The sequence below is a fragment of the Megalobrama amblycephala genome, linkage group LG16 (assembly GCF_018812025.1).
Source record: "Megalobrama amblycephala isolate DHTTF-2021 linkage group LG16, ASM1881202v1, whole genome shotgun sequence".
NCBI classification, from domain to species: domain Eukaryota; kingdom Metazoa; phylum Chordata; class Actinopteri; order Cypriniformes; family Xenocyprididae; genus Megalobrama; species Megalobrama amblycephala.
The window spans coordinates 36,986,440-36,998,528 of record NC_063059.1 but is presented as its reverse complement, the minus strand read 5'-3'; the positions used below and the strand labels follow the sequence as shown (position 1 = coordinate 36,998,528).

At 39.4% G+C, this 12,089-nt stretch overlaps 1 long non-coding RNA gene across 1 annotated transcript; it reads right to left on the bottom strand.

The window, feature by feature from the left end:
- Positions 1-661: 661 nt before the first annotated feature.
- Positions 662-2,897, bottom strand: LOC125249689. The gene is made up of 3 exons (XR_007180604.1): positions 2,666-2,897; positions 1,613-1,760; positions 662-714 (listed from the first exon to the last, which is right to left on the bottom strand). It is a non-coding gene; the product is annotated as an uncharacterized LOC125249689 (long non-coding RNA).
- Between the last annotated feature and the right edge of the window lie 9,192 nt (positions 2,898-12,089).

Below are 12,089 nucleotides of genomic sequence, written 5' to 3'. Positions count from 1 at the left end.
CAGTAACTGGCTGGCAACCCTGCTGCCAGTATTTTACTGTAAAATTTACAGTAATTTATATATTTTGTATACTGCATTTTTACAAAAAAATATATTGTATACTGCATTTAACATACTTCTTTAAATAGCAAATACACACATTCAAGTAGTTTAGTCAAGTAGAATATGTAAAATGCAGTATACAATATATTTTCCCTATTGCTCACTTAATGACTGGGAGCTGAATTTTAAATTTAATCTATTAACTGCATAAACTTTAAACAAATTTTAACTGCATAAAGTGTTGTATAATGCATAACTTAATTCACCCGCCTCCCAAAAAAATATATATATATTTGATGCTTCTTAATCTTGAAAAACAGGTCAAAATGTAATAAATATATCTTTCAAATTTACATTAAAAAAATGCCATAAAAGGTGTATTATTTTGAATTTATTTTTTATTTAGAAAATCATTTTATTTTTTAAAGGGACAAAATTGTATCATGAAAATGTTTTTAAATTACTTATTGGCCATCATGGCCCTTCACACAAAGAAATACAATTATAACTATAACTTGACCAACAGGGTCATATAAAAACATTTCTTAAAACCCACATCACTTTTATCACTTCATGAACATACCAACATGGCCAAACAACAAGTCCAACAAACTTGATCAAAAAGAACAATTCTGCTCCAGATGATGTTCCATCCCAGGATTCAAAGAGAGGCTAGAAATATTGAAAGGAACAAAGAGGACAATACATTAGATATATTACAAAACATAATACTTTAAGGGTGCGTTCACACTTGTAGTTCGGTTTGTTTGGTTCATTTGGTCCGGACCAAAGAAGAAAAAAAAGCATTTAGTCCTGGTCCGGTTAGCGTTCAGATTGGCAATTTTATCACCGAACCAAAAGATACCGAACCTAAAGGCACAGGGATACATTCACAACGTGATTGGTCGGATTTTATGACGTATTGCCTATTTTGAGACGGAACTTACCGAACATCCAAAACAATGCTGTTTGCTGAGGTAAATGCGCTCGTTGTGTGTGCGTAGCGGGGCGTAGCCTGCATGTGATGGTATTTTGGCCAGTTGGGAACTAGTGAAGAGCTTATAAAATGTGTAAGGCAGTCAAAACACCGGCAGGAATCCATCCGTCACACACACAAACGATCTGCTGTGTGGAGACGCGCGTCTGATGCCTGTGATGAGCAAACTATGACGAGAAAAACCGACATGCGTGAGGTTTCTGTCCTTTTTACGGTCTCATCTTCCTTTTTTTGGTTCGGTTACATGTCTTTGGTCCATGTTGCGTTCATATATCATTCGAACCGCACCAGAGTTCGTTTGGAAGCGGACCGAGACCCATCTTTTCAGCGGTCTCGGTCCGCTTGTTTGGTGCGCACCGGGGTTCGGATGGCAGCGTTCACATATGTTCAAATGAACCGCACTAACCGAGCAATCACACCAGGGTTCCTTTTAATCGAACCAAACATGACAAGTGTGAACGCACCCTAAGAGACTGATAGAGGGATGATAGATACAGTCAGATACAGATATAGAATAATAAAAGTATATAATAAAAGGAAAAATAGATCTTGGTGTGTGTGTGTATTTCTTACATTTCAGAAATTCCACTGAAAATCCATCACTTTGCACAGAAGAGTGGCCACATGTAGGTTGAACGCAACCCGTTTCTTCTGAACTGTCTGCCTGTTGTTTTAGATGGCACTTTTCCTTTCGTCTTTGTTCCTCTCTCCAGATAAATACCTACAAAGTGCATAAAGGGTCAGGAATTCAGATTGGTTTTAGCTTTTGAGGCATGTAATCATGTTTATGAAATTATACCATGTGGTAGAGCAGTATTAGCCTACAACTCCAGTCCTGAATACTTACCTCCCAGAAAGTTTTAGATGTCCCACTAATCAACACCTTATTTAACTAATTTGTTTGCCAGGGTCAAATAGAGAGACATCTAAAACATTCACCCTAAAAAATAAATGTCTAATCTAGTTGAGAAACAAATAGTTTGTAGTTGTGTTAAAGGCCTCAATAGATATAAAATGTACATCTAAAAGACAAGTACAGGATGATCAGTTTGTTCATATCTGTAAATAGCACATTTCATTTCAAGTTAAAAAAGATTTGTTTTCGTAATGGTACGTTAATACATTAACTATACAAGGCAAACTGAAATCAAACAGAGATGTTAAAGTGTTTGCATTACCTTAAGTTAGCAAATGTCCACAAATACATCACATTGGTTACGTTAACAGCATGAAGCAGCACCATTTTGCGTGACACATCCTCCGTGAGCGGCCTGATCGCGTCGCGAGGCTTTTTCGTTTCGGCCCGTGTTAACAGATGACTGTCTGCCTGTACAAATGTGATTTACGCCATAAAATAATCACGACCAAGTGCGCTGATGAACACGAAGTTCTCGTGAATTCCAACTGTTTCTAATTATTAATTTTCGGCCCACAGCCGCTATGCTAAAGCGCCGGGGAATGTGTGAGATCCTACCGCGATCGCGCTGAGGAAAACCCCGCGCAAGTCTGCTTCGCGCCCCGCGGACGGAGGATGCGTCAATCCGGGGTTACCAATATGAATTGCGAATGTAAATACATACATATTTACCAAAGACTGAGGGGGAAATGAAATAATAAGTCACTTACCACAGTTGTAAATCACTCCTCTTGCTGCTACTCGAATCTTGACCGTTGGAGATCCCACAATGCCTCTGTATATTTGAAATTTACAGCAATATTCTGTAAATTTGATTCAAACCGCCACGCCCCCGGAATTCATTGCAATTTACAGCAATATGCTGTATTATTAAAATACAGCCATCGGCTGTAAAATATTGCTGTAATTTTTACAGCAATTCATTACAGTGTACATTTGCACAATTGTGTGACATACACTAATTATTAGTTATTTTTTATTTATTTATTTATTTATTTATTTACTTACAAGTTTAAAAGTGCATTGACGCCCCTGCTTTGAGTTCACCTACACAATGCCTGAAAAAGTTGAAAGTACATAATGCACTTCTATCCATAGTCAATTCTCTACACTCCAGTAGGTGGTGCAAATTACATTTTTTGAGGGAATAGGTTTAGGAATCAGAACTGCTTTATATGCTGTTGATGGCACATATGAAAAAGAAGGAATATAGAAATATACAACGGAAGTCCTTCAAAACAAAGGTGGGTGGTCTATTACATGGGGTTTTAAGTTATTTGTTGGTAAATCAAATTGCAAGTAGTCTATTTCTCAAGAAAATATTCCTGAAAACATCAAACATTTGCTGTATGGAAGTCCATGAAAGAGCATCAGTTTTAAGTACTTGAGGTTATGGTTTGATAGCAAATACACATGAGGAACATATAAACATGATAGAGAATAAAAGCAAAAAAAGAGGTATGTTAAGACCAGGGCCGGATTATCCATAGACGGGATTGGGCAAGTGCCCTGGGGCACCAGCCAATAGGGGGGCACCAAGTGATTAAGATAATGATTTTTTATTTTTTTTTTAAATCATGTTTTGTACATATTTAGCTGGAAAGATAGGGATACAAAATTAACAGTTAATGATACAATATATACAGAGAGAATATAAAGAGCCCTGCCCCTTTGATCGCGAAAGTGAAAGTACCCAGTTTGCGGTTGCATCCCGGTAGAGATCTTCGGGACCCAACGCAACAGAGTGCGGTGCGGGACGAGATTTGATGGGCGCGGGCGGTGAGACACTACTCGTGTGCGGGGCGCGGGCGGTGAGACGCGGGTTGCGGGAAAATCAAATGATTCCTGCGGGAAGCGAGCTGGCGGGCGGGCGCGGGACTGAAAAATCCGTCCCACCCTCTACATAGCGGTGCCCCGCCCCCCGTGTTCCCATTTCTCCTCCCCCAGAACGCGATTTCGCCCCTGCCCTCGCGGAGGTCTGTGCATGCCGCTGCATGCACCACACCAGGTTTATTTTTGCCTATTTATTGGGAAAAATCTTATTAAAACCAAAATTATAGGCCTATGTGGTGTCCCATGCACTGACAACCATATAAACATTCACAGTGCTATCTAGATAGTCCAGTGGCTGACGATTGTGTTATTTCAGTCAAATGTGGGCAAATTTCGCTGTGTATAAAACATACAATACGCTTTAAATGATTACACATATATGTAAATGTTCATGTACAATTTATTTTACCTATAGTAAGCTCGTATTTATGATCATTCCAATGGCACGTGAAGGCAGAATTAATTAACGATTTTGCATGCACAAATTCTAGAAAAAGGAATTATTTCTCTGCAAATATGTGACGCTGTTGAAATTTGCGTGAAATTTGAAATTTTTGAAACGGTTTTCTCTTTTAGATGGTTACTTAGATGCTTGTAAAGTTCAGTGTGTGTGTTTTGCTACTGCGCGCGTATGTGGTGCTGAATTCAGCTGTTATGATTGCTTGCAACCGTCTTTCTTGGGCTTGCTTTTTTTAAATTTATTCTTTTTTTGCATATGGTTTTGCATGTAGTCCTCATACATGCCTTTTATGATGGAAATAAAGATATTTAGTAAGATATGTTCATGTTGCACTAGCATATAAATTAAATGGGTGGGGGGGGCACTTCAAATGTGGTCATACGGCACTACACTGTGTTAATCCGGGCCTGGTTAAGACCCATTATTGATTGTGGGTGTACAATTTACAGAGCAGCAGCAAAATCAAAGCTCAAAATAAAACGTGGATTTAATACAGGCTAAAGCGTTAAGAATAAGCACAGGGCAAAGAGGCAAAATCTCTCTGACATATTGAAGACTAAAAAGCAAAACTACTAGGAGTATAAAAGTAATCCAGAAAGAGGTTTTGGATGGACAATAAAAAAAGCTTTATCTACTAGTAGATAAATATAAATATCTTTTGGCGTGGGAGCTGAACACGCAGCAGCCAGAAATACAGCGCTGTTTGAACCCAAAATAATAAAGTTTAATTAATTTATTTATTATTAACTATCATCCAAGCGAGAAAAGGAACACTAGGTGGCGTCATGTGCCTATATATAGTGCGGAACACGTAGAAGAAATTCCAAGTAAAAAACAAACAATCAGGATGCGCGAGATTTAAATACTGAAAGTTTGAGGTTTGACCAGTTCAAGTGGTGGTTAATATTAATCGATGAGGCTGTAGCTGATCGTGTAAGAGTTTCAGTGAAGGATATGTGGATTATTTTCGCTGGATGCCCTAGTTGCCACAGGTGAGACGATTCTACCCCCCGGAAGTTGCTGTTTATATTGTGTGGCCTATGAAATGTTGTTTATGTTGTCTGTGTTAGATTTAATTTTAGTTTATATATTAATTCATCCTGTTTCATCCTTATTTAAAAAGCATAGATGAGCTCTCTTCGTATGATACACAACCATACCAAAACATTTACATTTTACATTTATTCATTTGGCAGACGCTTTTATCCAAAGCGACTTACAAGTGAGGAATACAACAAGCGAGTCGTCATGACGAGGCAAATAGGCAAGAAGTGCTCATAATACAAGTTATAGGCAGTGCTCAGATTATCCTAAGCTACAATAGAGAGGGATTAAAGGAAGTGAAAGGATAGGAATAAGAAGTTTTTTTTTTTTTTTTTTTTAAGATAAGGTTAAGTGCTCACGAAAGAGATGGGTTTTCAGCTGTCTTTTGAATATTGCCAGGGATTCCGCATTCCGGATGGGGGCAGGAAGATCGTTCCACCAGCAAGGAACAGTGAACGAGAATGTTCTGGAAAGTGATTTCGTGCCTCTCTGTGATGGTACCACAAGCCTTCGCTCCTTTAGTGAGCGCAGGTTTCTGGTAGGAGTGTAGACTCGTAAGAGTGAGTGGAAGTAGGAGGGTGCTGAGCCTGTGGTAGATCTGTAAGCAAGCGTCAACGCCTTGAATTTGATGCGAGCAGCAAGTGGTAGCCAGTGAAGAGAGATGAAGAGAGGCGTGACGTGGGCTCTTTTGGGCTCGTTGAATACGAGACGTGCTGCTGCGTTCTGAATCATTTGTAGAGGCTTGATTGTGCATGATGGCAGTCCAGCCAGAAGTGTATTGCAGTAATCAAGCCTAGAAATGACCAGGGCCTGGACCAGAAGTTGTGTTGCATGTTCTGTCAGAAAGGGCCTGATTTTCCTGATGTTGTATAGTGCAAATCTGCATGACCGAGCTGTCTTTGCAATGTGGTCTTTGAAGGTCAGTTGATCATCAAGGATTACTCCAAGATTTCTGGCCGAATTTGATGGGGTAATTGAGGATGTACCTAGCTGGATGCTGAAATCGTGATTTAGAGAAAACACTGTATTTCTACTAGCAAACATGTTGACTTATTTCCATTTAAATCAAGCAGTTCAATAAAAAATTAAGTTACTTATATTTGATTTTTCTAAATGGGCATCAGTATCTGTCACGGTTCATGGGTTCACTTACTCGCCCTCGTGTGGTTGTGGTGTGTGTTGCACTGAGTGAGTGATTGTGTGGGCGTCACCCACCTGTCTGATTGTGATGTGCTGCCAGCCATGGATGTCCCAGGACGATAGAATGGTGAACGGATCTGGAGAGGTAAAATGACAATAGTTCAGTGTGGTTACCGGAAATTATGGCAGTGACGGGTTCCGTGGCGTGTGTGATGGTGGGTAGTTTCTGTCCGTTGAGGGCAACAACAGATATGGCGTGATCCAACGGGCGAATGGGAATGTGCAACCGAGTGGCCAGCTCAAAGTTTATTAAATTTGTCATTTAAAATTAAAATTATGCTTCCCTCCGTGCCCGAGTCGACCAGGGCCTGGCAGGTGTGATGTCCGGATACCCATTGCAATCTCACCGGGAGGAGCGTCGCAGACGAGGATTTATCCAAGGCTAGACCGCCCGACAGTAACCTCGGTCCTACTGCCGGACTTTTGCCTTTTACCGGGCAGTCCTTAAGAAAGTGTCCAGCTCCACCACAGTACAGACAGAGTCCTTTCTCCTTCCGGTGTGTCCTCTCCTCCCGGGAGAGCCGAGCTCTCCCCACCTGCATGGGCTCGTGATCGAACAGGGGACCGACCGTGTGCTCACCGCTGACCCCCGCAGCATCCAGTTCTTCGAGACACGCCACAGGCTTCCTGCGTTCAGCGCGTTCGTGCAAACGGCCATCCACTCGCAGCGCGAGCTCAATCAGTCCGTTAAGAGTGGGAGGTAAATCCAGTGAATAGATCTCCTGCTGCACACGGTCGGCCAGCCCATGCAGGAACACATCCCACTGCGCCTCCTTGTTCCACTTACACTCCGCTGCCAGGGTGTGGAACTCAATGGCGTAGTCGGAAACAGGTCGAACTCCCTGCGAGCTTGCGAGCAGCCTCCCGTCCCGCCACCGAACGGTCGAACACTCGCCTCATCTCCTGCGACAGGGACTGGAACGAGGAGCAGCAAGGATGATCGTTTTCCCACACCGCCGTTCCCCATAATGCCGCTCGTCCCGTCAATAACGTCATCACTAACGCGACTTTAGACTCCTCAGAAGAGAACGTGTTAGGTTGCAGAGAGAAATAAATAGAGCATTTAGACAGAAAAGCTCTACAAGCATCAGGTTCTCCACCATACCTCTCTGGTGCAGGAATACGAGGCTCTTGTGGTGTGTCGATGAGTGGGGAACGGGCGGTGGGGCTGGCGCAGTGGGAGATGAAAGATGTTGTACCTGGGTCGAGAGCTCGGCCACCTGCGCCACCAACGTTTGCACAGCGCGAGCAGTGGCAATCACCTGCTCGTCCTGCTGATCCATTCGTTGAGCGCTCTTGCTCAAATACTCCTGAAGATCCGACGACCTTGCTGGATCCATCTTGGTCAGTTCGTTCTGTCAGGAAATGAACACAGAGAGAGGATCCAAGTGCAAGTAAAACAGGATTTATTGACAGAATACGCTGTACAATAACTTCACTCCAAACAGGACAGTCGTTGCAGTCACAAAGACGATCTGACACCGTGATGTGTTGAAGCAGATGAACCGGGTGGCGCAGGGCTGCAACGGGTATCAGAAGCCAAGGAATAATCCAACCCAGACGCTGGCACAAGACGGAGATCCAGAACCCCAGAATAACAGGAGGTGAAACACGACAGCGGGACAGCCTGCAACGAACTGACAAAGACACCATGTAGACACACACATTAAATAGCAAACACTGAACAAGACACGGCTGGCAGCACATCACAATCAGACAGGTGGGTGACGCCCACACAATCACTCACTCAGTGCAACACACACCACAACCACACGAGGGCGAGTAAGTGAACCCATGAACCGTGACAGTATCACATCACAAACCCCTCCCACAACAATTCACCATTAAATACTGGGAATATTTCCATCATCCTCCAAGAGAAGGACAAAGGTGTAGCAGCTGAAATCTGTGTGACTTTTTTCTTATACATTTCTCTGCAACATAAAAGCTGCCTATAGACTCTGTATAATTACAAAAATAAAATGACTATTTCATTGACAACATCTCTGTAGTTTTTTTTTACTACCATATCTTTTCCGTAATATAACTTGCATATTTATCTGAAACGTGCTGCGATTTATACAATGCAATTAAAGGGTTATTTCACCTCAAAAATGTAATTTCTGTCATTAATTACTCACCCTCATGTCGTTCCACACCCATGAGATCTTTGTTCGTCTTCAGAACACAAATTAAGATATTTTGATAAAATCCACGTTTTTTTTTTTTTACTTTAATAGAAAGCAACGAAATTACCACATTCAAGGTCCAGAAAAGTAGTAAAAACATCGATAAAATAGCCCATGTGACTACAGTGTTTCAACCTTAATGTTATTGAAGTGACGAATACATTTTGTGTGCAAAAACAAAACGACTTATTCAACAAAATTCGTCTCTCCCTGTACGCAGTTGAACGCAGTTCAGTGCTTCTGTGTTTGCATCCGAATGTCGGCTCAGCATTGGCCGGCTCTTGAGTCAACATCACACGCATGCGTTGTGCTGCTCATGTAAACAGCATCTGCCAATACTGAGCCAGCATTCTGACATAGAACCTGGAAGTGCTGAACGTTATTATTGTTTTGTATATTAAACCTTTGACAAAAATAAAATCATCTCATTCAAATCTACGTTCACGCTGTCATGTTTAGAAATAGTCTAAAGAGATTCACTTTTCATGCTGTTCATGTTTAGATATAAACAGCTTCACAAACAGTCATTTCAACCACATGGTCTCATTATTTCTGTTTTACAAATATTCCAATTATCACAGATTCACAGAAGTATACAAAAGTTTATTATTCAGAATAAACGCTTATGTCTACGTTACCAATCAAAATAGAATAAATCACCTTTTGAAAGTAACTGGGTGCTTTAAATAACGACTGTATCGATTGCATTGTTACGCCACCAAGTGGCAACAAAACAAGGGAAGTCTTTATGAATCCAACTTATTATTTTTTTTATTATTATTGGTTGTTTAATATTTTTCCTTATGAAAACTGAAAACACTACACTGGAAGTTCCTGTTTCAAACTGACTTGTTTTGTTGCTGGTGCAATTTATTTTATAAAAGGGACTGTTATTTGACCTCTAACCTCTAAGCAACAGTTAATTAAAGTATAAAGAAAAGAGGACAGGGTATGACATGGTTAATTTGTACATAATTGTACTGTTCAATCATTGTTTAAAAGCTGTAAAGCTGCTTATGGAAACAATTACAAATTGTAAAAAGCGCTATATAAATAAATTTGACTTGACTTGACTTGACTTTAAAGCATTTATGGCACTTTTTTGTCTTCATTTGTCTTTTTTTTTTTTTTTTTTTAATATCACAATAAATATTGTACCATGGTATTATTGTACCATGACATTTTGATATTGTTACATCCCTAGACTAGTTACAACCCATATAAACATCTTTGTATTCTTTCATGCTAGAGTTGTACAAATAAGGGTAGCCTAATTTCTATAATGTACACATATAAGCATACACCTAAAAAAGTGAAGTATACTTTGGCCTTAAGACGTCAACCTGTTTATCTTTTTCAACCAATATTTGACATCTGACCAGTGTCTTCCTGACGTTACATTAGCTATGTTTCCATCCACTTATTTTTATGCACATTTTGGGATATTGCAAAAAAAAAAAAAAAAAATGCTGTACGGAATCGGATGATTTTTTTATGCTATACGAAAACATGCAATGGAAATCGTTTAAAATAACTGTTTTGTTATTTTGTGTAGCCTGTTGTAATTTGATGCAAAGCTGAATTGTGGATTTGGTCACACGTTCTCATTTCAAGGGCCTGCATACAATATGTCCAATCTGGGTAAAGGGTTATAGGCTAACAGTGTCTGAAAAAGAATGATGAAAATTTCAACCATAGATAATATAGTGAAAGTCATGTTCCAGTTATTGGTGTCAATGGGTCTCATTATCCTGAATTGTTTGTCAGTGTCCATACAATTTAAAACTATAATACAACACTTGCTTCTATTTTTTAGCAGTTGTTTCAGTTTATCAGTTTATCATTTTGAACAGGTGATTTTGTTTGAGTGAACAAATGACAATAGGTTTATGTATATTAAAGGTGCCCTAGAATCAAAAATTGATTTTACCTTGGCATAGTTGAATAACAAGAGTTCAGTACATGGAAATGACATACAGTGAGTCTCAAACTCCATTGTTTCCTCCTTCTTACATAAATCTCATTTGTTTAAAAGACCTCCGAAAAACAGGCGAATCTCAACATAACACCGACTGTTACGTAACAGTCAGAAAAATGAATAAAAAAAAAATCTATGGGGTATTTTGAGCTGAAACTTCACAGACACATTCAGGGGACACCTTAGACTTATATTACATATTTTGAAAACACATTCTACGGCACCTTTAAGGTCCAATGACGAAAGAGCTGTCCAGTCCACAAACTAATTCATAAGTCCACCACAAACGTCCAATAACTTCAATCACACAGTTATTGTTCACTGTAGGGGAATTTAATGTTAAGACTCAAAGACCAGATATGATGAATGAAGACCCAGAGACAGAGTTTAAAAAAACAGTAAAAGACATTTTTACTGAAGAAAAGCAGCTTCATCAGCAGAAGTCAGCTTCAACTCTCACAAGCAGTTCGTAGGCCGCTCTGCACACTTTCACATTTCCACAACAATTATACTCTAACAGAGTCCACTAACATTATTACTTCAGGTTAAATGATTCTGATTTGCTAAGAAATAGATAAACTTAGAAATTGTCCACACATGGACTGATAGGCACACGCACATCTCCAGCAATTATCTGGATGACACAAATAGTTTAGTCATGGGGTGATCTAGGTCACAGATATGCGTTTCTGGGCGCCACTTTGCCCACCTCTCCAATACAGGATCTGTAACAAAAATACTAGCGCACAAACACAGATACATAGTCTCTTTTTTAAAGTTGAAGTTGGCTGAACAGCATATTTCCCCAAAACATACTGATAACATGTTCTCACTCACAAGAGGTATAGACAATATTCATCATTATTTAGTGTCTGAAGATGAAAAGGAAAATAAATGCTTTAACATAAATTGAAGATACATCTTTCTGGTCATACATCTTTCAAATAATGTAATATTTACAAGGATAAATGTTGATTAATAACTTGATTATAAATCACTCAAGAGATAAATATTGGAGCAGTGGATTCCAGAATCAAACCCCTTCAGCACAAGAGTGAATGTCACTAGCTGCTAATCCACCATCACACACAACATGACTCAATGTAATGACTCAAAAGATTATGGATAAGAAAACAGAGAAATTAAATAACAAACAAAATATTACAAAAAATGCAAATATAAAAATATCCTTATATTACAAAGAACAGTGAAGTGTGCAGATCTTAGTTATCTGATAGGAAATTAAACAAAAGGCAAGTCTAAAAAACTGCAAATGTTTATATCACATATTGAAATTAAAACAAAAAACAAAACAAAAACAAAATACATACACTTTAAACTCCTGCATCCTTTTCAAAACACAAGGCATATTTCAGGGTTCCCTATACAAAACATTATTTTACACAGTATAAACAGACAATTTAACTTTA